The sequence below is a fragment of the Chenopodium album genome, chromosome 17 (assembly GCF_948465745.1).
Source record: "Chenopodium album chromosome 17, dcCheAlbu1.1, whole genome shotgun sequence".
Classification (NCBI taxonomy): domain Eukaryota; kingdom Viridiplantae; phylum Streptophyta; class Magnoliopsida; order Caryophyllales; family Amaranthaceae; genus Chenopodium; species Chenopodium album.
Window position 1 is genome coordinate 10,038,576 of NC_137850.1, and position 27,879 is coordinate 10,066,454.

The following is a 27,879-nucleotide window of genomic DNA, read 5'->3' on the forward strand; positions in this document are numbered from 1 at the left end:
AATTAAATAAAAATTAGAGTTGATTTGGTCCAAACCCTCAGTTAATTCTACCTTTTTCACGCCTTGGTTTAAGGACGGAACCTCGGGTCAAGTACGACTGGACTCCTTGGAGTGCTTAGGAGAAGTATTTTGAAAGAATAGGGTGGCTAGTATTTAGGATAAAGAGGGAGAAGAGAATGATTTTGTGATCAAGCTTGTTGATGATTGAAAAAGGGGTGATATGACCTCTATTTATAATGAAAAAAGAAGGGTCGAAGAATTAAGAAAAGATAAGAATTCGAATCGGAATAAAACTCTTGCGATAGACAGCAGTTTTTGCAGTTTTTGTTTTTATCATATCTTTTGATCCAGAAATTAGAATAAGATAAATAATATTTCATTGGAAAGCTCTTGAAGTCTACTTTCTAACACAATTAAAATCATATTAAAATAATTTGTATAATAAAAGATATGGGCGAAATAGTGGGACGGTGTCAGTTTTTGATATAGTTTGGTATTTCAATCATATCTTTTTCGTTATAACTCGGAATTAATATTATAATATATCATTGAAAAGATAATTTCAAGGGATATCCAACCATATAATATTTGGATAAAAAATATGAGGCAAAAAATCATATCTGACTATCTTTGAACGTATCTCAATTCGAATAGAATTAGGACTTTCAAAAAGAAAAGTTTTATTCAATTTCAAACTCTTTAATCTTATCTTTTCAAAAGGAATAATTAAGATCTTTTAGAAACTTATAGAAGCTTCTAATTAATCCTAATTTTTTTAGGAATGAGATTAAATCCTTTGGACCCTCCACACGATCATTGGGTCGTAGGTAAGGTGGGCTTTGGTTTGGTTTGGGCTCAGTTTAGTATTTTGGCCATAACTTATTCGTTATAACTCAGATTTGGGGTTATAATATATCATTGGAAAGGTCTTTTCAAGACCCATCCAACTATTCAATCATTGGACCCAGATTATGGACCAAAATAAACTGGTCTAAACGTTTTTATAAAAATGACACAAAATGAATGATTTTAAGGGACACGAAATGAATTATTTTGGGTTTAAAGGCATGAAAATAAGTTATGGTTTGGAGAAATGGGCTAGGAATTGGGTTGGTTTATGATATGTATAGGGATTGAACATGGATATAAGCACTCCAAAGATTAAATACTCAACCCGACCAATAATGGCGGTGAAAGGTTGTTCATCATCGGGTTTGGTTTTGGGGAGACATTTTTAGGTGTCTATAAATAACAGTCTCTGTACTTAGTTATACTCGATTTCAAATTACCTCTTCTTCTCCGGAAGAACTCAAGTGTTAAATGTCTTTGTAGTCTTTCAATTTCCTGACCTTTGCTCTGCATTGCCGTCTTTTTCTTTTCCTTTCCACGATGGTTATTTTAGGATTCACAGGAGGCGGATTCTTCATCCAAACAGGAAGTTCCTTCCGCTGACCAATAGGGTATTCCTTCCCATGCACAACATCCCTCACAACCTACAAAAAATTCAACATATCAAAACCATGTTATGCACCTCTTGTAAGAAAAAAAACAAGTTGGAATTGTATCCAAATCAACCACAATTACCTCCGCCGCACCATACGAACCATCATCTACAGTTTCTGCACGAATCGCTCTGTCAATATCGTCCTCTTCCACATTTCAAGCCTTGGTCTATCGGTATGCCACCGATGCCCATTATCGCCTAATTTCAATCTGTCAAGGTAGGCAATCTGTATAGGACAATATTATTATTAGAACAACAAATATTGCTAGGCTAGTGGAGTAAATGATGACTAACTATTAGGACAATGGGGGATCCCTTGACTCCACCCCTCTCTGCATCCATTTCTTTGTGCTGCTTAATCATCCAATCAAGCACAAACTTTGAAAAGTTCTAATTCATTGCATTTTCTAGGTACTGCGATTTCAAAATCCAGCATAAAAGTGGACTAATCCAATTGTACATATTAAATTGCCAAATACAAACAAAATAAATGACTTCAAGAACCTATCTTTGTTGTTCAGATTCTCTTTCATATCTTCCAGAACCATGCCATAACTTATCCCCCCTCTGTTGTGATAGGAAGTCTTCAGCTTCTTGTACTCTTTATCCTCTGCATTTAGTATGCAGCATAGGAAAAAAAATTCAAATTTCACCGTGCACATATGATACAATGGGAGGTTATAAAAACTGTTTTGGTTATCATAATTTTTTTCCAAAGCTTTAAATACTTATCGTAGTACCTATAACATGCTCTTCAATAGTGAATGTGAAATCACTGAACGGCAGCCCATATATCTACTCCACCACTTCATCAGTGATCTTGATCTCATAATCATCCCTAATGTGTAGTAACTCGGTTTCAGGATCCCATCGACCCCTTAACCACAACAGAAAAAAAAACCTGTCAAGTTGGGTAAACTTCAAATCCATCAATGTGGAAAATCCTGCCTTTCTAATCCATTCCTTTTGAGTTGTTGATTTTGGTACCACGTCGACAACTCTGTCTGGATAAATCCTCATGACATGATACTGCATCACATAATATAATGTCATTTACACTAGTACATTGTAATCGGCTAAAGTAATTTATATTACCAACATTGTCAAATTTATTTAATTTACGATAAGATAAAACACTTACAGGCCTTTTTTTTTTTGTGTTCAGGAAGGGATGGCCTTCCGCGCTTTTTCTTCGACTTTGTTGGTTCAGTTTCTTCTTCTTCGCCATCCGTAATGGTAATTGTAACGACATTTTCGTCTGCGATTTCTTTTCCCTTATGGCGCTTACTCTTTCTTCTGCTACTATCTTCTACAGGCGGTTCCTAATAAGTTACAATGCAACTCACTCAATCATATTATTTCTCATAGGATGTACATTTTGATATATGGATTTATTATCTATTAATCAAAGAAAAATTACGTAACTTACCTCTTCTTGTATGTTCTTAATTATCCCCGAACCCATGTCTACCATGCTCTTAGGTCTTATCCCCAACATCTTGTCCACCATGCACATGAGACTTATCCCCACCTTGTCCACCAACTGCATGTCCAACATCCCCTACTAGTGAAGTCTATTTACATCAAACAGAAAATAGTCAGATTCGTTCCCAATCTTATATAATACAATAAGTTAAATAGGAATCATTTTTGTATTAATAGAGTCAAGGTTTAACTTACTGCAGCTGCCCTTGATTCCTCTCTTAGACCAACATCTTCATCCTGATTTGTGGTCTTAGACACACCTTCTCCACCATTCCCTTCTGTTGGAGCCTTTTTACATTCAAAACAACAAAATAGTCACATTCATTCCCAAATTTTATACAATACAATAATTTAAATAGGAATTATTTTTGTATTAAGAGAGTCAAGATTTAACTTACTGCAACTAACCTTGTTTTCTCTCTTACACCAACATCTTCACCCTGATCTGTGTCCTTAGACCCACCTTCTCCACCATTCCCTTCTGTTGGAGCCTTTTTACATTCAAAACAACAAAATATGACAAATTTTATACAATACAATAATTTAAAAAGGAATTATTTTTGTATTAATAGAGTCAAGGTTTAACTCACAGTAACTGCCCTTCTTTCCTCTCTCACACCAGCATCTTCACCCTGATCTGTGTCCTTAGACCCACCTTCTCCACCATTCCCTTTTGTTGGAGGCTTTGTACGTTCAAAACAACAAAATAAGTAGTCATTCTAACATTGACTCTACACATAATTTTAAATAGGAATCATATGAATACCTTATAAGATTAAACATCTCACTTCGTGATCTGATGTCAAGTTAGCTCTTGCACTAGTGTTTGTACTTGTAGGGTTAACAAACCCATCAACAGTATCTGCTTCTGCTACAGCCTGTTCTGTTGGATTAATTTGACTGATTTCAGCAACCAATATTGCCGGTTTACTAATAGCAACCAATATGATCCTTAATATGATCACCAGTTTCCACTCCTAGTCCTGTACCTGATTCCTGTTGTGAAGTGAAATTGATCTCAATTTCATTTAATTTGTGTTAGAGTTTGTCTTACCAAAATACCAATTGGACTCACAATTATATCCTCTGGTGTCTCTTTTCCTTCTATTAATTTCGTCGTTTGTACATCAACTGTAGGAACCCCTGATTCATTCGATGATCTCTCTGATCCACCTGGTAATTGGTTCAGTACCAAACCCGGTGTTGCCTCGTGGCTGGTTTCAATACTAGGATCCACTATAGCATCCTTTTGTGACCCTGCTACTCCTGAACCATTTTTCTGCACAAAAGGTAACAAAATTTACTTATACACTTCACTATCTTAAATATGGGCTATAACACTAATTATTGTTGCTAGAGAGTTAAATAAAATGTATCATTTTTTGTTTATAAATGTCAATTAACAATTACCGTTGCCGCTTAACCAAAAGGAACTATTCAACCTTGCAACACATTACAGTTAATTTCCATAAAAATAGATTAGTGGAACACAGGACTTACTTCTTTTTCAAGATGAGGGTGAGCATTATGTTCATCATCTGTAACTTAGTTGGGTTCAAGAACACGAACCAGACCAACAACCTTTGATGCTTCAATTGGATGTTGTACAATAGACAAATTACTCAATTTCTTGCAATTAAAAAGGTGCTTCTAAGAATAATAAGATATCATGCATATTATATATTGTTACCTCAGACTCAGATGCAATTACTAATGCCATAGAAGTGACATCTAGCCATTTATTCATTGCAGGATCATTGTTTAGCCCTTCCTTTAGATTAATTCTGACCAACATGAAAGTAATTTTAATTTAATCTACTGAGTGGGTGTTTGTTTTTTTAATTTACCATATCAATTAACACATTATCACACTAATAAATGAAACAAAAAGCATACACAGTGCACGATCTTGTTAGGGTTTTATATCATTCCATATAGTCGACAAATTTTCAATTTTTTTTTTTTTTTGAAGAACAACTGTTGTCAAAACATCATAAAATAACAATGCCAATTCAACTAAGTGAATTAAATAAATCGATGATCTATAAATCAGGGTACAAATAACTAATTTCTCACAATTCCCAATTAATTTGCAAATTGAATCATAATTTGAATTGAACACAAAGGTTGCTATTTTTCGAATTAAAGTTCTACAATAGTCGGAAATAAGGTAATTGCATGAAATTATATCTACAAAATGAGTAAAACACTTACGATTTTCCAGAGGCATCCATGGTTTGTTGAAGAGTAGTTGGCGTGACTTAGTGTGAATTTATAAAATTTAAGTAATAATTTGAAGAGTTTGAAGAGGAAACACTGAGGAGCGGTTGTCAAGTAAAGTTGGAGTTTTAGATGAAAATGGGGGAAATAAAACGAAGGCGGGTAGATTATCCCTCTTCTTGAATTTTGTCTGTAACCGATTTAAAGGTAATTAGTATTTAATTTTTTTAGAACAATTAATTAATACTGTATTAATTAATTATAAAGAATCTAACATAAATTCTAAATATTATACATTATTTAAATAGATTAGGATTCCGTATTTAATTTCTTTTTTAATTGGTTTGTTCTTTTATTGAAGGTCGTGTTGTATTAATTGATTTTCCCTATTATCAAAAATAAAAGTTGATTTATTAAATTAATAGTTAATTAAAAAATATTATAGAATTTTTTTTATGGAAACCAGAAAATCTAGAGAATCTTAAGGGTACTTATTATAACCCGCCTAAAAAAATGTGTTAGCTTAATATGAAAAAAAGGGAAATAAAAAATATTTTGCATGAAAAACTCTGACTTGTTAAATTAAAGTCTAGGAGTAGGTTTATAGGGTTGTCGGTAATTGTGATTTATGAGGTCTATATGATGCATTGTTAAAATTTTATAAATTTAAACTTAAGCATAAAAGATGTTCATGATTATTATTTCTATGTTATGATACATTCATTTTATTATGTATTGTACTTATTTTTTGACACAATTTTTTTGGTTCTCAATTAAAAAACAAACTTTGACACAATATTTTTTGTATACGGAAGTATTATTTTACGTAATTGTTATAACTAATTGTACCAATAACAATATTAAAAGTGAACAAAAAAAAAATTTTAAAAAATGGGGTTGATTGTTTATTGTTTAGGGTTAAGGGTTTAAGGTTTAAGGTTTATGGTTCACTTATCATTTTATGTACATATAATAAGGAATTTTTAAATTCTCTACATCGACTAACCTTACGACAATCATGATTTACCTTATGAGGTTGTATAATACACAAATCATCGTACTGTTATTTCAAATGTATTCGCTTAGACACAAACAAAACATATAACTTGATTGTCGACGTATTTATAATCTTCCATGTAATCATGATTGTACAAGGTTTTATATTCTATCGGGACGGGTATAATGATCATAAAATCATTCAATTACACTATCTTGGAATAAAACATCGTCATTGTATATCCATCAACCATGTGTACATATGATTATTGACAAAGCTTGAAACATGATCGACTCATATAGTATTGAGATTATATAATCTCATTTTGTAATCAATCGTATTATCGACACGACTTAAATCATGATACACTCATATGGTATTGAGATTGTATAATCTCATTTTGTAATCAATCGTATTATCGACACGGCTTAAATCATGATACACTTGGTATTGAGATTGTATAATTTCATTTTGTAATTAATCATATTATCGACACGTCTTAAAAAATGATACACTCATACGGTATTGAGATTGTATAATCTCATTGTGTACTTAATCGTATTATCGACACGGTTTAAAAAACGATAAACTCATATGGTATTAAGATTGTATAATCTCTTTGTGGACTCAATCATACTATCAACACGGATTGAATCATTATACACTCATATAATCACATGATAATGAGATAATTGAATTTCATTTTTTAATCAATCTTGTTCATCATTGATCGATTACCCAATTCACAACACATTGTCTCGAACACATGAATCATCTAAAATCAACAAAAAAAAAAAATTTTAGGTCAACCAATAATTAATTTTTTCAAATAATTATCAATAGCTTTCCTTTACGAAATATTTACAAAACATAAAACAAGTTGATGAATTCATAAAAAAACTACCCACTAATCCTACTTTAGAAGTTATTTCAACCAAAACTAAAAAAACTACCCACTCATTACATTTATAAGTCTTGTCAAAAGAAAATAAAAACCGTCATTCTCAATCTAATTTAATCAAATTACGGATTATTTTTACAAAAATAAAAACTCACAAACTCTACTCCACTCTCAAAACACTCAAACCTTTCACTACTTTGAACATGGTGATAATCACAGAATTTTGCGATGAAGATGACATCTCCGTCGGTGATAGTGTAAGTATATCTTATCTTTAATGTCCTACCAAAATTATGTTCATCTTTTTTAAACATTGTTGTGCAATGTATTCATTATTTATTTTTTGGGTCCATAAAATGAATTTTAGGCACTAAATCAATAACAACCACAGAATAACGAAGAGGAGCACGCACTCGAAGAGGTTTTGTTCATTTCTTTGTATTTTTAATATTTATTAGTAAATAGAACTTTCTTATGTACAACTGGTAAAAACAAAACTCCATTTTTATTTTTCCAACAATAATTATATTTATGTCCTTTTTTATTGTACGATTTTTAATCTTCCTTGTTGTGGTAGGATGTTGATCGTAAAGGAAAACGTCCCTTAGAGAGTGATGAAGACTTCGGATCACCATCATCTCTAGCAAAGCGGCAAAAGGTGATTTTTCGTTTAAAATTTTCAAGTTATTTTTTTTTTCATTGTTTGAAAATAGAAAATACCTGTGTGAAAGAAAATAAGAATGAACTAATATGAATATATGTAGACTTGCATTATTATAAACAACTTAATATCATAAAGTTAATTGATTTGTTTAATCTCTATTTACTATTCTCACACAGTTATATTAGTTTATCAATTTATTTATTAATTTATTAAATTAATTTAATAATTTATTATGTGACTTCAGGCTAATGTCAGCATTGGGAACCAAGTGGACAATCAAGCTCTTCTCGAATGGAGGAAATCGGTATTAATATTGTTTTTTACCTTTTGACATTATTTTATTTACTTATCCACTTAAATAAGTTGTTATTTTTGAAACATTAAACTAAGTATGGATACTAGAAATAAAATATTACACTTCAAATTTGTAACGCCGTTCATATCCCGGTACATAATTTAAATTTGTTTATAGTTTCGTTCCATTAGAATTGAATTGATTTTGTTTCAATTTTTCAGGATTGTTACAGGATGAATTTTGAAACCGAAGCCTATAAAAAGGAATTGATAGAAAGATCTTTTCCTCATACTGAAACCAATCAATGCTCTTGTGTTAAGTGGGTTTTAGAACTGGCTAAAGACCCTAAGTGGAGGAGACAGTTTCCATTGGGTTTGTACTTTCAGTTGTGCAATTCTCATGATATTGAACCGCTTGATTCGGCAGACATTTGCCTATGGAAAAATCAAGACATAATAGAAAACATTTGGAGTTTTATGTCTGAGAGAACCCTATCCGAAGTCATGCTCACTTGTAGGGAATGGGGTAGACTTATTCCATTCTTTGTGCACGACACCCCCTATAGGACTAACTGGGAATGGAAGCACATGCATGAACCTAATTTCATATATGAACGGGGACCTAACCGTGAGATTAGGCGTCCATACCCCAATATATACATGGAGTACCTCGGACAAATCGGAATATATTATAGTTCAAGATGAATTTCGTGATTAAGTCCAAAATACAATATTATTTCGTATGTAATGTTTTATCTAATTACACTATCGTTATTATGTGTTACTAATTAAGTTTTCGTTATTATGTTTTATTGTTTCCGTTTTCGTTATTGTGTGTTACTTGTAATCTAAATTTATATTAAGTATTAGAAGTAGTTAAAATTTGTCTAAATTTATACTAGTATTAATGTTCTAATTTATCTAACTTTGTCCCCTTTTTTGACTATTTTTCATTCATGTTTTGTGTTACATCCATTGACTTTGTTATGACTACTGACAACAAGTGAGGGGAACCACTCAAACACACCACACCCCCGAAATTAAGATTTTAATCATGGTTTAACTATATGCAGATAATGTACATTTTTTTGCCTATATTACAAGTACCAGATCTTATAAGTGTAGATTAGGGTAATTAGTTCCTTTCACATCAAAATATCAGATGAGTTCAAGAGTTATTTAGGTGAAAATTAGCCTAAAAACTAAAAAGAGATGAACGCAAATATCATACTACATTTACTACTAGCAATCCTCATGTATATGATAGAAAATTTTAGTGACCTAGCTATACTTGTTCAGTTCCCAACGTGCATTATTTTAAAAAATAGTTTTAAAATAACTTTCTTAAATGGACTTATATATTTATTCATAACCTTGTTACTTTAACACCCTAGGGTTTTCTAACTTTGAAACAGCATCTCCACTTATTCTTACAAACAAATGGAGATTTTAGAGTTGGCAAAAGAAGATTGTAATTCTTCTCAAAATTTTGGGGCTTGGGAGACGATTTTTGAAGCTCATATTTTCCCGCATATGACCAATATATCTGATTTAATGAGAATTCAGATGATCAGCAAATATTGGCAACAACAAGCTGGATTGCGAATCAAAGAAGATCAAAATGTAAATTGGAGTGAATTGGAGAAGATTTATTGTAAGAGAGACAAGTCATGCACTATAGTCCACATGAACGTTGACAACTTGAATGATTGTCAAGATTGTGCTTAGTTTGGAATATGGAGGAAAAACATGTTCAAGAAGGCTAAATCTTGTTACACTAAACACCATGGTGTGTTGTTTCGACACGTAGAGGATAATGCTAGGCCATGGATGAAGATGCTAAATACTAATGATAACAAGAATACGAATGTAGACCCTCTACGTCAAGATTTTACCAAATTAGATGATAATTAAATGTTAATTATGTTATGTGACAATTATTGTAAGTTTTAAGCTTCTTATGTGTAATTTTAATTTTATGCATAAGTATTGTTAATTTTAAGCTTGTTATACTATGTTAATTTTATATTTGATCGATTAGCCTTGTATCTATGGGTCGTGTATCAATCACAAAATTTGGCCATATGTATAATTAAATCTACAAGCAACCAATGTCAGGTTATAATGTCATCGAAAATCGCACATAATAATTACCTTTATCACAAGGTTAAATCTTACTCCACACTCTATTTTGATAAAGTGTTTTTTAAGATCTTTTACAAATACGTAGGATCTAAATCCCTCATTTCCTGATATTTATTTTCAATATTTTTCTTATAAATGATATCAAATAACAAATGGCACCAAAATTTTCACTTCAAGATCATCAGGTAAAGTCTTACAAAATAATTGGACGGTAAAATAACTTAAAAATTACAATTCACAAACTTTAATCATAATATTTAAAAATCTTTAAAAAAAATTGTTCATAAAATTATATCTTTAAATTAGCGTAATTATATTTGTTCATAAAATTATATCTTTAAAATTGGTCAGAAGATTATATCTATAAATTTGCATGAATAAAAAAAAAATTGCAAAATTAAATTGTATCCCAAAATTTGCTCAATAAATTATATCTTAAAATTTGATTTATTTAAAATTAGGTTAAAATTAAAGTAGATGCACAACCATTGGGGAACCAAAGTATGGGTATTGTTACCTCGAAAATAACATATAATACTTACCTTTGTTGCATAGTCAAACTTTCTTTCCACTCTATTAGAAACTATTTTATTTATAAATCATTTAAAAATATGATGGAGCTAAAACCCTCATTTCCGTTTATTCATTATTAACATTTTCGTTTCAAGAATTACAAGTACAAATTGCACCAAAATTCACTAGTAATTACATTTCACGTATAACAATTATTTTTTTGACTTTAGGATAGAGTATGAAATAATTATAATGTTTACATTAGAAGACATGATAAAGTAATTGCGAAAATTTGATTCTGTATCTTTGTTTCTGATTCTCTTATAATATACCTAAACCCTAAACCCTTAACCCTAAACCCTAAACCCTCAAGGTATTAAAACAAGAAGGACTTAGTAAAAGGTATTCTAGTTACAACAATTATTATAATTATACATTAGATCCAAAAACAGTTATAACAAAAAATAGTTGAGTCATTTTTTTTCTTATACAAATCCAAATAATGAGATTAGTATGAAAAATGGACAACAATGTTTCATATCAACGTTAATAGATCTTCATGTAAATTATTAAAAAAATAATGTATGGATAACATAAAAATATAAATTCACATATCTTTTTCATATTATATTGATTCACATCAAAGATACTCTGTATTCAACTACCGTGATATGAACACGAATAATCATAATAGAAATTCTAACAAATCCAATGAATGAAAAAGTATTACAAGATTTGTAATTGAATAAAAGTGTAAGTCAATCTTCCGGGTGCATTTGATGCAACTCGTGATAGGGTAATTATAAGGGGTATCTTTCTTCTAGTCGTTAACAAATCGAGTCTAGCCTAATCGATTCAAGTCTTGTCCAAGCTTAATTGAGTCGAATTCTAACCGAGCTTTGATCGAATTGATATTTGGACAAATCAAGCTTTGACCAAATTTGGTATAACCTGTCATCGACAGAGTCTATCTCGAGTAGCTTGCAATTTGTCCCGTCTTTGTACAACTCTCGTCTAAATGTAACATGACTAATATCTAAGGGTGTCCATTATTCAGATTAAAATCGTAATCCAATCCAATCAAAACCGAATTATTATTTCGGATCGGATTGGATCGGATTGAAGGCATAGATAATTCGGATTTTCGGATCGGATCAGATCGGATTGATTTTGTTTGGATCCAAAAAACTGAAATACTACCTCCATTACATATTATTTGCAACGATTTGACATATAGTAGAGAGGGAAAATGTCTAATCGTTGCAAATAATATGTAACGAAGGTAGTAACTGAAATATGTAATAATGCTTTTACAAACAATGATTGTTAATATTAATCATGTTAAACTATATTCATGATTACATTAATATTAATCGTATAAAATTATGTTTTAAATACTTGTATTAATCATGTACAACTATCCTTCAAGAAATTAATTTTTTATAATTATATATTTATTTTTATAATCGGACTAAGGTTAAAAAATTTACAATGTATTTGAATTCGGACTTTCGGATCGGATCCAAATAACCGAATTTTAATTAGGATTGGATCGGATTGGATTTGGTAAGGTATTCAGATCGGATTGAATTTGGCCTAAATCCAAGCCGAAACCGAATGGACACCCCTACTAACATCTATTTAACCTCTTTAACTTTGTCAAATAAGAAATGTATATACGTATTATATCAATATATGTATATATAAAGATCATGATATGAGTAAATAAACATCTAGTATATAATAAATATTAACGAATAAAGAAATGGTTTATATAAATAGATTTCATTTATCTTTTAATAAAATGTTATATAAAGGAAATTGAGCTTAGGTTGAGCTTTTAAATTATGTTTCCAAAAAAATAATATTATTTGCAAATAATATCATCAATCACTACTATAAAAATTATTTAGTTTTGTCCAATCATAACTCTCCACTCATACTATAGTTATAGATGATTACACGTGATATTATTTGATCCTTTTAAATCGTTTACGACACTAACACGATTAAAGGAATTGTTGTGTAAAAAAACTACACCACCATATGTAAATGTAATTTAAAATCCCGCCAAAAATCATATACTGAATACTATAACTTACTTGTGGCGGGAAATTTTAACCCCTATAAATATAACATTAGTGTACTACATATCTATATCCCTACTACACATACACTCTTCCATAACGCACTACAACTTGGCACTTCTAGACAAATTGTATATTGTATCTAAAGATATCTTATAAATGGCAAAGCGTAATAGATGCTCAGGTAACTAACCGATTTCATTTATTCTTGTATAAAAAAAAATAAAAAAAAAAACTAATTTCATTTATTAAATATTGATTCTTTAATTAAAAATTAATTATTGTTCTACTGATGTTTATGTCGTTTGGACCTTTATCATATTTGCCAACACCTTCTAAGCTAGAGCAATGTCAGATTCAAAGAATGAAAGATCACCACAGCTTTCGACTCTTCATTCGAAATGTCTTGTACCACATAGGATCTTTGGATACGGGAAATTTAGTAAGTGTTGGTGGGCATGATCCATTGATTGAACAAATGTTTGAGGAGGAGCGCTTTAACTACATGATCCACAAAGGCAGAGCTGGGGCTATACCGATTAACAACAAAGGAATACGACTTATCACTGTTGCTGATATTGATGACCGAATGGTGAAGGTGGAACCAATAGACCTTTATGAAGAGACATCCCCTAAGCGACTCAAGAAAATCGATTTTATTGATCTGTCTGACGCTTAGTTATATGTAGGCTTTTATTCAATTTAGGTTTCAAGAATTGTATCCAGCTATTTCCTCCACTAAGGGTATCAAACCGTTGTATCCTCATATGCACTCTTTTCAATATATATAATATGCAAGTAATTGAGGCATTATATCACATTCTAGTAATAATAAAATGATCCAAAAACAAAGTAAATGATTATATAAAACATAGGTAGACAAATCACTTATTAAAATGCCTTCAACTTATATATAACGTACTTCATAAACATCACATACTAGTTTCATTACAAATAAAGCTGCGATAATAATCTGATTAATAATACGAGAAGGTGTCGTATCTTATACAAATACATCACTTTTTGTTTCCAAACCATTGCTTATATTCCCATGCATCATAAACTCTTCTCTTCCTCATGCCTCCATAAGATTGAACGAGGTAGGAAGCACCCGTGTTAAAAGCTTCAAATCTCCATGGTACAGTCCAGTTGCAATGGTCACAATGTTGCATGTTGTCGAGGTTGACATGGCCACCGCAAGGGGTGTAATATATATTCTCACAACAAAGCCTCTTGAGTTGTGACCAATCGACGTCCTCGTTTGCATAAATCTTTTCACTAACTATATTGTTCCATTCTGAGTTTAGTCATAGCAAATTAAGTAAATGAAATATCCCATTAATCTTAGGGAAGATATAATCTTGAAAGATTACTTCCCATTGACCAAATTCATTATGATTTGGGTAATAGGGTTGCTCTTCCTCTTCAAGATTCATTTTTTATTAAACAATTCTGATTTTTTTAATACTAAAAGAAGTTAGTATGAGTTTGTTATATATGTATACATATATACACACACACACTATATATATATATATATATATATATATATATATATATATATATATATATATATATATATATATATATATATATATATATATATATAGTGGTAATACAAGGTAACATATATATATATATATATATATATATATATATATATATATATATAGTGGTAATACAAGGTAACATATTTGAAATGGAATAAAACAATTAAATAAAAGAATATGCTTTCGTAAAATTAATATAGGTAACGTTGATCACAAATGTTTATTTTGTAAAAACCCTCTCACTTATATTTTGTAATATTAAACTTTTCTCTTATCAAAACTGAGTAAAGGAAAAGCCTTTTTAATTGCATGCATTGGAAAACATCAATATTTTTTGAAATAAGATCAATAGGTTAGGTTTATTTTTCTCTTTATTAAAGACTACTCACCTATTTTTTTTTTATTATTATTATTTTTTTAATATAGGGGAAAAAGACTCTTCACTTTTTTATCTTATTATCCCACTTTGTATTTCGGGATTTTTATTTTTGGATGTTAAATATTATATTTCTGTTCAACATAGTGTTGTACAAGTTTTTTTTTGTTTATTTTTTTAAATGGGTAGATTTTGGAGTGTTGTATGTTCAACATTCTTAACGACACCATTATATACTAGTATTTGTAATCTAATTTCTCCATATACCAACATTATGTTTAAAAACAAAAATATAATTATACTATTAACATAAAAACATTACAAAATACACAAAACTATACATATCAGACCATAATTAAAGGAGAAATTAGTATCTTCTTTAAAAAAATATATAGGGTATCATATTTGAGTTAGGAGGTTAGATAAGATTATTTAAAAAGGGAAAATAATTCATTTTCAACTCGGTATTCGAAACGTTGCACCAAGCAATCGAACATTATGCAGAAGTTGCATTGAACTACGAACAAATTACTCTAGATTTAATATTGTGTAGGTTATATGTTATCCCTCCCACTAAAGGAATTAAAAACAAATAAAGGTATATATCTCTATTTTACTTGTAGACCCTAAACTTTTACAATAATCGATCAGTATCTTAATATTACAAAATAAATCAAATATAACAGCATTATTTATTTATAATCAAAACGAAGCACCTAACGTACAAATTTAAATTAACTGTCAAGTATTATGTGACTTTGTTCTTGATTTTATTGTAAATGAATTTAGACAACCATGCGTCATTAATATGTAGTGTGTATTATTTGAAATTCCTCTAATTTTCTTTTTTTTTAACAGTTCTTTTTTTTCCTAGGGAACATAAAATATAAATCTTTTGTCTAATTCTTCATTTTATAACGAAATATACTCTATCCAATTCTTTCCAAAAAAAAACAAAAAAAAATTAAAACTAAAAATTAACTCACAAACACATATTAATGACGCATGGTTCTAATTCTATTGTCATTTATTATTTTTATTTTTTTTTTGTCCTAGAGAATATAATAATGTTTGCATGTTTTTTTATTTTAATTAATCTATGCATGCTAAATTACACATTCTGATTTCAAATATTTTTGTTAAGGTCATAAGTGAAGGTGTTGCTCTATATATTTAACATACACATTCACATACAAACTAATATAGCTTACTTATCCCTTTCCTACCTAACAAACCCCATTCTTTTTTCATCATGAACAACAATGATCTTAGTGAACCCGAGCCTTACTACCTCGACCATGATGCATTTGGTGGTTGGGATATTATTTTTGATGAACATATTCATCCAAAAATCAATGAAATATTTTATCTACTGAATCTTCTTCCCTTGAACAAAAGTTATAATGTAAGAATAACTAATAGGATTCACGTTAACATTGATGTTGACTTCAGTCAGCTAGAGAGTTTTTGCTGCAAGAACATACTCACGTGTCCGAACGACGATCATCAGAATCTTGAACACGTGATGGATTGTGAAACATGCAACTGGACTGTGCCAATGAGGTACGACGCGTTTCTAAAAGGCGCTCGTTGGCTCATTAATACGCGTGGAGGCATGAGAAAGAAATGGATTTACAATTCATGGCCGGAAAGGCGTTGGTTTATCACGGATGAGAAGACGGAGAATTAGAGTTCAAGACATCGTCATTTACCTAATTGTCATGATTGTTGCACTATGTTTTCTTTTGTCCTTTAATTTTTCTTCCGTGTTTGAACTTGAACTGTGTTTTGTTTTGTTCAAATTAAGCTATTATGGTTATGGTATTTAATTATGAATCTATATGTTTGTTATGGGTTTTTAAATTACAATTACTATTGATGTTGAATGTTGATTTTCGTTATTAGTCGATTTGTCTGTAAAGAATTAAATACGTTTTCATTTCACGATTTAAAGAATCTTATTCAATTTAACGTAGTCACTACATTTGTCCAATTTTAGTAGTAAAGCTTCTATACAAACATAAATTTAATTACTCGGGTAATGATTTATTGAAATGCACTTATAGTGCTAATACATTAATTTTTTTTTAAATAAAGCAAAATACATTAAAACAAAGCAAAATACATTAATTGAAGTGCACTTATAGTGCTAATATCATAACATAATTGATCTCACATGAATGGATAATCCACTGGATCAATGTCTTCCAGTAACTCGTCAGTCTTTGGGTGATTCCTCAACCTACCCTGCGGGATCAAGCAGCCCTCCACTCCTAGGATTCGTCGATTTCGCGAATGTGCCCACCGTGAGTCTCCATAAAAAACGACACAGCACTTCGGAAAAGGCACTTATGAAATTCAATACTCCATGAGAAATCGCGACAACTCTCAAATTCCTTTAAATTTTGATGCCTAACCATGCACCCGAGATATGGTCTGCTTATGACCGTCTCAAACTGACTCCAATCTATATCTTTGTTCTTGTTGATTCTTTCACCTATAACACAAAGCATCCTCTTGTCCAATGATTGAAATTTGAGAAGGTATCCAATTTCAGGTATCTTTGGCAAGATGTGCTCCTCGAATATTTCATCCCATTTGCCAAAGTCACTTACATTTACTTCTGGAGCAAAAACCCTTGTGAATGCTCCATTGAAAATGTATAATTTTTGTGGGATAACTTGAAAAATGGTAGTCATATTATGGTATGTCATGATTATTTATAGAGGGAAAATTAGGAGGGAAGATGTGCAAGCTGTTACTGTTTTTTCCCGCCAAAATTGGAGTGCATTAGAGGCACCTCCAAGCTAATAAATTTATTAATTAATATTATTATTTAAAAAATTAATAATTATTATAATTTTGTTACGTGAGGTATATTATGAAAAATTATGTGGTAAAAATATTACTATAAATTACATTATGATTCTATAAATACAAGGCTAAACCCTAAACCAAATTTAGGAAAAAACAATTTTAAATAATAAGGAGGAATTCCTAATTATTAATTGAAAATGGTTGTTTACCAATAAAGCAACCAATAATTGACCATATGCAGTTATGATTAACTATATAGCCATGTTACCTACTCATTAAGCTTTAGTTGGTTAGAGGATATATGTACAATCGAGTAGAATCATAAATTTATAACATTGTCATCGAAAAATACTTACATACGACCAAGTAGTGCTCAGTAAAGTGTCGATGCAATAAAACCTGCTCAACTTTTTTTTTTTTTAATTTGGAAAGAAGTCCTAAAGGACACTAAAATTCATTACTTAAAGCAATACCGCATCTACAATTGACAATTAACGATAATGAAAACGAATTTAACAAAACCAAACATGAAATGATCGGGGAAGGGCTAAGAATCCAAATACTACGTACATATATTTAACAATTCGGCACATTCCCGATTCGTTGTCTCATACAACTTTTTGAGTGGATCCGTCGTCGCTTTGCAATTAATTGAAAAGGTAAATTCTTGTGCTGATTTCGTAACCCGAATCCGAGCCATAATCAATCATAGGCCCGCACAACAGGAGACCAAATTAAACAAAAATAGAAGCTTGTCTTTCGAAGGAGTCCGAAAAACCTTGTCTTTCGAAGGAGATCGAAAAAACCTTGTCTTTCGAAGTAGATAAACCCTTTCTTTCGAGGGAGACACTATTGAAACCTAATAAACAAAAAGCTTAAAAGAAAATAAAGATTGGGGCTTTTCACTGGTGAAATCCAATGGAAGCCCCCTAGAATTTAGGACAGAGAATAGGGAAAGCTGAGGAGGCTAGGGTTTTTTCTTTAAACCTTCTCAACAATTCGTCGTTAAAGTTTCAACTAGAGTCGAGTCGAGAAGGTCATGGTCTGCTCGTTTAAGTTTTGCATTTACTTTTAACATTATCCTCGAAGGTTTTGTGTGACTCCGTTTCACGTGAGTCCGGTTTATAATGCATACTCCTATCCCCTACCCACTGACGCTGCCCGACCCTTGCTGGTAGCCGGCGACCATCTCCCTCCCATTCCCCGATGCCGACCATCCGTAATGAGCCTAGTACGCCCAAATATCCAATTTTTTAAAAAAAGGTTGTCCAAGCCCATCAGTTTTTCGGGCCGGGATGGGAGGGCTTATCGGGTCGTCCCACCAATGAACATCTACAGTCACAATGTGCTCATTAAAGTTTTTCCCAAGCAATTTATTTGTTTATTTATTTATTTTTTTAAAAAAAAAAATTCTTTTCCACTTTATAATTATTTTTTTTGAAGAACTTTTCCATTTTATATTTTGTTTTACGTAATTTATCTATTAATTTTGAATCTTGCTTCAAAAATAACTGCACACTTGTATTTATTTTCATCATTGTTCTTTTTTTTTTTTTTTGAAACATATTTTCAATATTGTTCAACTAACTAATAAGCAACAATTTCCACTTATTTTTATTTAAGTGTAGATCAAACAAGTATATTATAACAAATATTTCTCATACTAATTACAATCTAATAAAACTACATAATTGCCTTATTTACAAATAAAGTACTTAAGAAGGAAAACAAACCATTGGGGAACCATTTACCTCGATATATACAAATAATAAAGACTTTTCTTTAAGGGTCACTCTCTCTAAACCCAGTTTGAAAAATATTGCTGTAAGCCAATTTCCAAAGACTCATGTCAACACAACTCATTTGAGGATATGAACGGGTGTGAAACATGTTAACATCAAGTAAATTGGAGACACCACTACTATGAACGTGGGCAATGTTATTTAATACATTCTGATGGAGGCATAGGCGCAGGGCATAGATATTGGTTTGACATCCATTTATAGTTATTTATATAAATTTCCTCTTTTTATTGTAGTTGTTTAGTTTACATTCCTTGTTATGTTTTGAAATACTTTAAAATTGCAATTAAACTGTCAATCCTACATACTACTTTTCATTATGATTGATGGTTATCTACCATTTCTTATACTCTTAAATTTATCATATTTAAATAGTTAATTTACCGAATTATATTTCATCTACATCAATTTTACCTTGCAATGTGTGGTTATGTAAAACGCATCCCAGTCATAGTTTACTTTATGGTATCAAAATAACATTTAAAATAACAAACTAGAATAAATAAATTTAATGGATATAGAACTAAATAAATACAATTTAATAGATCAAGACCAATAATATTGTTATGGATAACATAATCCAACCATAAACACAATTATAAAAAATTAAAAAAAAAAAAAAAAAAAAAAAAATCAAGCGGATAAAACACAATCAATGGTAAAACATAAAAGGTCCAAATTTAAAAACATGATAAAAAGATTACATGACATCATAACCACAATCCAATTACATCCTAGACACCACAATCGAATCCTCATCCTCGACAACCTGAAATTAGTTTAGTCCTGGTTGTTGTTGCTGCTGCGCCTTGGTTTCCTGTTGATTTTCTAACGTTGTCCTTGTAATATCGATTTTTATTTGTTTTATTAGCAACTGCAATTCAACTTGCCTTTTTTCCGCCTCCTTCTTTTGATTGCAAGCCTCAACATAACGCCCTTGAATATATGACAAATAATGTTGCAAACTGAGCAACTGCAACTCAGAAGGAGTTTTTGATGATGAAGCTCCATTTTTGTTATCCATTTAAGATGATGAGGTAGGTTAGTGTTTTGAATGGGCAACAGAAAGGGTGTATGGAGAATTGGAGATTAACGTTTGAAGACTTAGTTGATTTACCAGGGTTCTTTATATAGACGATAAGGATCTCATCTAGTCATCTTCCCAAGTTTTGTTGGAAAGAGGGAAAACCCAAGAACCACCTTTTTAAAAAGAAAAATATTTAGTTTAGTTTAGTTTTTTTTTTTTTAATTAAGCAACAATCCCCTTTTGTTGATTTAATAAGTAAAGGAACTTAGAGGACAAAAATATTATTCCCACATCAAAATAAAAATTATCAACAAAATAAAAATTAGTCCCACCAACAAAATAACACATCTTTTTGTGAATAGTTTAAAATTTTACAAATAGTACATTAATTTCAAATTAGCTTACTTCTTTATTCAAAAAATAAAAATATTGACAAAGAATTTAAATTAAATAAAAGCTTTTGATTAAAAAAAATAATAATTAATCCCTTACTTCTAATATACTTCTTAAAGCCCAATTCTTTCTTTTGGACAATTTTCAAATGGATCATAATAGCCATAAGCGTAGTAGCTCACTAGCTCTATCATGTAGGCCCATTATAAAATTTATCAAACAATTACACGGGTCCTGAATACAGGTATTTTTATATTCATGGGTAACATATGGGTGTGCAAATAAGTTTAGATGCACTAAAACCCAAGAAAAAAGTGAGTAGAGGAAGTTTATTTGGTTGGAATTAACGCATCCCAGTCCTAGTTAAATTTATTGTATCATAGTAATATTTAAAACATCAAAATACAAAACTAATGGTTCTATAAAATTGTATAAATATAATTATTTGAAATACTATATCGTGCTGATACCCTTGTCTCAGTTGACGAGTAAGTGGTGATTGAGAAGCGTGTCCTTCGTGGACCTGGTTTCGATTCCTCTAAAGTCTTTTTTGCATTTTTTTAACCTTCAACCTATGTGACACATAACATATTTTTGTTGTGGATATACAGCTAACTATATGGCGTAAGTCAACAGTACAAACGTAGCACTGACTAACATCTTCGTTTTGGTTTTTTTTTTTTTGTCAACAGATAATTATTTAAAAGAACATATTCTAAAAACCGAAAACAGAAGTTAGTTGATAAATAAACAATAATGTTCGATACATCCTCTTGATCCTTTAGAATTGATAACAATACTTAATAAATTCATCTATGAAACAATGGATTGAATCCCAGATTACTATTAGTACGGTTTGAGATACTTGGCTGTGAGTGGTGGTACATGCTGCTAAATTCTGAACTTGCCTCACCCCTTGCACTACCATGCACGTTCATGGATGCACCCATATGACCATAACTAACCGGTCCTGTCTGACTAGATGTATATCCACCAGGTTGAAATGCACCACTAGGACCGGGACCAAAATTAGGGATATAGTTCCCATTGTAAAATTGAGGTGGAAAACCGTAATATACAAATGTATCATAATTGCCATGTCCATTGACATTGCCACCATCAAGCTCTTCTGATCCAATTTCTTCATTTTCATCGTCAACCTAAAACGATAAACAATTTCAAAAAACGTTTTTAGTTCCTTGATCGAGAATGGGTCTGTGGTGATCTCAGCAGTTCTTCTTTTTAAAGGGCTACTATCAGAGACCCGCTTCTTTCTTTAAAGGGTACGGTTTGGTGAAGATATTCACCAATTGCACCTCTGTAGGAACATAAGAAGGATTGTACTATAAAGGCGATACACATAAAAAATTTCACTCCTTGTCTATTCTTTTATTCCCAGTATTTTAGGACATAAGTAATCGACTGCTTCAACTCCTAGACAGAGATATAGGCATACTCGTACAATTTCCACTTTGACTGTTACTTGGATAGCGCTAATGGGTAGGCCCATGGTGATACAAGCACAAAAGTAGTCCCTCGCTGATAACCAAGGTAAATAGGAGTGAAAACTTACGTCTCTTCTTTATTGAGGCTACAGTCCCAGTAGTCACGAAGCCAGTTCCGGCTTGCTGAGTTTCATTCTTGCGAACGTACTCCCCAGGCGGGATACTTAACGCGTTAGCTACAACACTGCATGGGTCAATACGCACAATGCCTAGTATCCATCGTTTATGGCTAGGACTACTGGGGTATCTAATCCCATTCTCTCCCCTAGCTTTCGTCTCTCAGTGTCCGTGTCGGCCCAGCAGAGTGCTTTCGCCGTTGGTGTTCTTTCCGATCTCTACGCATTTCACCGCTCCACCGAAAATTCCCTCTGGCCCTACCGTACTCCAGCTATTTCGAGAAATAATGCTTCTGTAAGTTAAAGTTTAACCATTATTATTTTTTATTTGCCCTTTTTTTTATAATATCTACTAATTCTATAAGTCGAGAAAACTTTTCATTTTTTTTTTAACAAAAAAAATAGGTTGATGGGGAAAAAAATCCCCATCTTTTATCTTTTAAGTAATAAACTAAAATAAAAAAATGAAGTTGATGAAATCTTCGATATATAGATTATATATCGAGAGTTTTTCAACAAAAACATAAAGTACTATGTTAGTGTTGTCATAAGATTTCCTTCCCTAACTTTAATTGGGATAATGCCTATAAGCTTCTTCTTTGATAACTAGAGAGTCCCACTTTTTACTTATTTGCGGGGATGGCAAAGAAGCTGGTAGAGGTTGGGGAATGAAAGAGACCACGGATCGGTTCAGTCAAAGAATTTTGGAACAAAAGAACCAACGAATTTGATTGGAAGTTCAATGGCAAAAAGAAGGAGATTCATTAGCTCGTTATTTAATACGAATCGGTGAAATGGCCGAATTCGTAAAAATTATTCAACATCGCGAAAGATTCAATCCAGCCACAGGTTCCCCTACGGCTACCTTGTTACGACTTCACCCCAATCGAAGACCCCACCGTGCTAAACCTACGCTTGTTGTCATGCGATGATTATAGATAGAAGAGCACCCGTGTGTAGATAAATCATGGCTAGGACTCCCCTCCGATCGCTCTCTTTAGCCCTGCTAAATGCCTAAGGGAGAGAGAAAGAATTTATGCTATTGATTTATATGCTCCAAAAAAAAGTAAAGACAAGAAGAAATCCAGTCTAGCCACAATAAACTACATGAAAGCAAGTAGAGGAAGCAGGGAAGTACTTGAGAGAATGGAGGGCAGGGATCCCTAATCGAAAGCAAGGTGCGTAGCGGGAATCGGGGGCAGATCTATTCACTCTATCAATAACCGAGCCGGATTTGGGCAGAAGAATTAGGCTGCTGTAAAGGCTGATGCGATTAGAAGGCTAGCAAAGAGCAAAGAGACTGGAAAGCCGGGATAGTTGTCCTGCTCTTTCTTATTAAGAGGCTTAGCTTTACCGACATGAAATGAATCTCTTTCCGCTCTCTTAGTTGATTAGCTAGTGTCATTGTCCTTCTGCTTCTTATCATCGAGACTTTCTACACGAGCCCAAAGGACACTACTTGTATTGAATTGGCTAAGCCGTAGGCTAGTAAGAGCAAGGAGCTAGAGTTAGCAAACTGGCATACTTCAATCAGTCTAAGCAAGCAAAGTCTAGCAGCCTATTCGATTCCTTCACTCCTAGAGCGCTGGAGCAACATAACCCAAAGAGGACCCCTTAGCATTCAAACTACCCTTAAATAACCCAAACCAATTACCAGGTTCAGGAGTACCTGGGATAGCAGTAGGAGGTACAGCAGTAGGTGGGTTATCACCCTCTAACCGGTAAAGTCTCCCAACTATATTTGAAAATGAATTGGTTATCACCAAAGCCCCAAAAGGGCCCTCGCGAGCCTTATCGATTTAGGACAGGGCTCGTTCCGGGGAGATACTTCGGATAAAGAAGGGGAGACCTTACTTTCACACGCATGAAAGCGAACGACGCGACGGGGGTAACCAAATATAGAAGCTGCCAGTCCCTTATTTTCCTTAAAAAATAGGAAAAAAGGGACAGCTCGATACAATTTCTCGCGCGACAAGGCAACTGAGAAAACCGAATTCGCCCCAAACTCGAATTCGGATTTTCGAAGGACGGGACCCCCAACCAACGGGGGGAGCACAGCCACAGCGGAGGAGCGAAGCTACGGCTTGTGAGTGAGAAACTTGTTTCGAACGATGGCTGCTATACCCTTAGAACAGAGTGAAGCAGAAATGCCCTCGCCCTCGCCCTGGAGGCTGCAGTTAAGATAAAGAATACTACGCTTGTACATTCACTGTTTTTGAAGCTATAAATTCAAGGAATTCAAAAAAGCTGTTTAGCAAAACCTTGAAGAAGAGGAGACTTTACTTATCGAAGGAGGTAGGAAAGGAACGCCCTCATCCCATTTCCTACCAGAAATGGTAAGGGCCAATAGCAACAGGATAACAGCCGAGTTTCAGGAGAGCTTACGAGTTTAGGAAACCAAGCATGTAATAAGCAAAAATCAATACATAGGGTTAAAGCAATTTACTCAAAGTTATTGTTTCAACATAGAAACTAGAAAGAATAGTTTTTTTGTTACTCAAAGTTCTATTATACACAAAATGATACTTACGCTTTTCTTCGTCTTTTTACGTGTCCGTTTTTCCAATGGATGTTTGTTTCTCTTCGTAGGAGCCCTTCCAGTGCCTCGTTTGTCAACTGGATTCTTAATCTGACCATCACCCACAGGCTTTGCCACACGTTCAAGATGCCTCTGATTATTCTCCTTGGGTCTTATCCTACGCCGGCCAAAAACACTATTCATAGAGGGGTGACTCCAATAAAAAACATCTACTTCACCAGTCCTTCGAATACCAATAACATCTTCAAGAGCAGTATGAACTTTGTTAGTTGCTTCATAATACATTGAAAGTGTCTCATCATTGTGCATTGCTAACGTTGAAAGGTATTTGTGCCTCCTTTGAATTTCATCTTTCTTAGCTACGTAAACTAAATCCTTAGGGTCGTAATAAGACACCTTTATGCCCGCGTAATCCCTAATGAGATCCTTCCTCCATCGATTCGAAATGTACTTCTCTAGGATGCACTCGATATCTTCAGTATGAATCACCTGGATAATGTGCCGGCACAAGATACCCCGAAACTCAAAAAGCTTGCAGCTGCAACTAAATTCGCCTTTTTCTTTATCCACGAAAACCTTAAACGTCCGCCTCGTTGCTTTCCATACTGGTTTTGGGATCTTCTCATCTGCATCATACAAAATCGTTGACCTAACGTTGCCTGTCACTATATTGGTGTGCTTTAGCCCTGTCACCTCGTCCCTCACCTCCAAAAAATTCTCATTTGTGTAAGCCTTGCTAAACACCACCTCGGCTAGTACAGTGTTGTCATAGAAAAATGGATTACGCTTTGTTTTATAATTTAGGTCATTTTCCGTTTCCACTAAGCCACCACAATACGCGTTAAATTGATTCATGAATTGCATCAGCCTAGTATTCAAACACACGTATACTTTTACACCATTGATGACATGCCAGCCCAAAAAACCCACACCAATAGCCAGGAGCCCACCGATGCCTATTAGCATATGCGTCACTTAACCAAGTGTTCTTTTGTAACTTGTACTTTATAACCAAAGCCTTTCATGCATCCTCAAACTCTTCTATGCTAAAATTATCGTGCACAACATGATCCAAATCTGCCTCTATCTCCTTCTATCTCGGTAACTTCCCCAAGTTCCTTGCTGCGTTTTGCTTAATGTGAAATAAACACAGCCTGTGCGGCACACAGGGAACATAATTTCCACTGCCTTCCTTATAGCCTTACACTGGTTAGTTAATATTCCTTTTGGGGGTTGGCCCATACATTCAAGAAAGTGTCTAAATACCCATTCGAACGACTCTGAATCCTCATGAGTGATTAAGGCAGCTCCAAAATGTATAGTAGATCCATGATGATTACAACTTACAAATGGAGCAAATGGCATTTTGTACCTACAAAATTCATTTTGTGAGAATATAAATGTGAAACCTTTATTAGATAAATGATTCATGTTACAAATAAATGATTCTGTAAAACAAACATAATGTGCTTATGCGACAATATTGTACCTGTTACATAAGAAGGTTGTATCAAATGACACAACACCACCAAAATCTCGGTACATTGCACGACCCCTAGCATCAGCCCAAAAAACATTTAGAAGTTTTCCTTCTTGATCCTGTTAAATTGCACTATAAAAATTAGGATCTTCTTCAGTCATCTTTTTTAAGTGTTGTTCTACGGCGAGTGCATCCCCTTGAATTAAGATAAGGCGACGTTGCCCGTGAGCTGCATTTATCATATCTTGCTTGGTGAATGACTATTTCGAAGGTCCTCCTTTCTCAATAACGAACGAATTATAGCTCTTACCCAAAGAGATCCCAGCAGAGTCTTTTAGTGCCATTCTCTCATAACTATCATCTTCTATACCTCTATAGTTGACCATGCGCCTTGTGCTATCCGGCAAAAGAGGATGATTGTGATCCAACACACATTGTGTGATTACAAACCATCCCCCTGACATTCTTCCATCAACATAAACCTTACATTCTGTACAAGATACCTTTTTTTTTGCGCTTGTGCTCTGATTTTTACTCCTATCTTTTACACTAAGCTTACAATCCAATCTAATACAGGACATCATATGGTACTTCGACTCCTTTTCCCCAACACCTCTACGATTAACATCTACTACTTTGTACTCCTTCATCAATGTATCTGTTCTAACATAAAGTTCAAATCCTTTCTCATAAGCGTACTTATGGCAACATTGGGCAAATTCTTCACCGGATTGAAACAACATCCCAACAGCTGAGGTTATGGCAGCAACACGATTATTGTCTACGTCTACACTGCTATTAGTTTGGTTATCAGGAACATGGTCACCTTTAAATGACAAACTTACATTATCCTCTACGTCTTCATTAAGATCAGGAATTATAATGTCATCATTCTGACCAACTTGGTTCATTTCATCCAACAAATTGAGATCAATGTTCACACCTTCACCAGATGATTGGGCTTCGCTCTGCATTTACTAAAACAATGCCGCAATACAATTACATAATTAACAATGTGATACTAGAACATTATGAATGACACATACATTAAAAAAAGTAATACTGTAAATTTAAATATGTTATAAGTTATATAATATATTTAAGCGACTTATTATAACAAGGGATGTGAAATCCTAAGAAATTCTTAAACTGTCAACGAACTCCTAAAACAGCCAACACAAGTTGGAATTAAAAGACTAATATTGTAGCACAAGCACGAAAGAATAACGAGCTCGACTGCAAATAACTTAATTTGACATTTACACATCAAGTCGTAATAACCGTCTAAAATTACATTGAAAATGGAAATATAACCCTTCAGAATAAAGGGGAAATCAACAATCAGTGGGGAAAATATCGGAATCTTCAATTATTAACATCGAAATTAAATTGCAGAAGTTGGGGAGAATTGATATTATACTTACATTAGTATAGTTGTTGAACTCTCTGGAGAAAATTATTGGC

At 32.7% G+C, this 27,879-nt stretch overlaps 1 pseudogene; it reads right to left on the reverse strand.

The window, feature by feature from the left end:
• Positions 1-22,358: 22,358 nt before the first annotated feature.
• On the reverse strand, positions 22,359-22,826 carry LOC145590475 (18S ribosomal RNA; annotated as a pseudogene).
• Positions 22,827-27,879: the final 5,053 nt, after the last annotated feature.